Below are 1,000 nucleotides of genomic sequence, written 5' to 3'. Positions count from 1 at the left end.
TATAGCATACGTGAATCACCTCGTAGCAGATCTATGCAGGTGGAGCTGGGGAAGGTGGAGGGTTTCTGAAGCAAGCTGTAACTGCTACGGCAAGCACTAGTCATATATTTGAATGTTGAGCAGCGAGCTCATTGGCTACCGATACAGGAGAGAACCAATCAGCTGTGCCATGTGATAATGATGTCATTAGGTCAGATTGAGTTAGACCTATCGGACTGCGCCATCTAGAGTTTCATGCCAGAACTCTGTATATGGAATAATGTTGTAAAATGCATCTGTTTCTATTGATTTTAGGCCAGTTATGGTTGTTAGTGCACTGTTTTCCTGTATAAAGTTGTTCAAACAAGTTTGGAAGCAATTGTGATTATGATTAATCTGGCAGTTACTCAACTGAATATATAGTCAATATTTCCTTTGATTTGAGTAAAAATATTCCATTGAAACAGGCATCAGTGATAGTATGATATTATCTTTATCCACCATCTTCGTCTTTGTCGAACCGTTGATAAGGTCTCTAATTCTGACCCTGTTTCAGACAGGAGTCATTCATTACCGTTAGAGTCACCATGTTCCATGACTCCTTGTGTCCCATTCTTTTCTACCTTTCCGTTGTGTCACAAACCATCTATATTGTCTGTCTCCCCAAAGACAATAGGAGGACAATGGATCCTTTTTTTTCCCAGCGCTGAGTGCCCTCACCCCATATCTACAGCAGGGCAAGAGCTCAGGCCTCCAGGCACGCTGACCTCATGGCTCCAACCAGAGGCCTGCTGTGGGCCGGTGTGTGTGTGTGACTGGTATATAGTAGTGTGATCATAGATGCAGCAGTAATGTTGAAAAGCCTGACTCATGTGGGCTTAAGACCCTGTTGGGGAGGTTAGGGGCAGTGGGATGTATTTGAACTCCTTTAAAACTTAATAATTGGTCAATACAGTTGCGGATTGGTCAATAGAGTATTCCAGTTGTGTTATACAAAATACTTTTTTTTTTTTTTTGGCCT

This window comes from Sinocyclocheilus rhinocerous, unplaced genomic scaffold (assembly GCF_001515625.1).
Source record: "Sinocyclocheilus rhinocerous isolate Xijiao unplaced genomic scaffold, SAMN03320098_v1.1 scaffold938, whole genome shotgun sequence".
Classification (NCBI taxonomy): Eukaryota; Metazoa; Chordata; class Actinopteri; order Cypriniformes; family Cyprinidae; genus Sinocyclocheilus; species Sinocyclocheilus rhinocerous.
The sequence above is the reverse complement of the archived record's forward strand: the minus strand, read 5'-3'. Positions refer to the sequence as shown.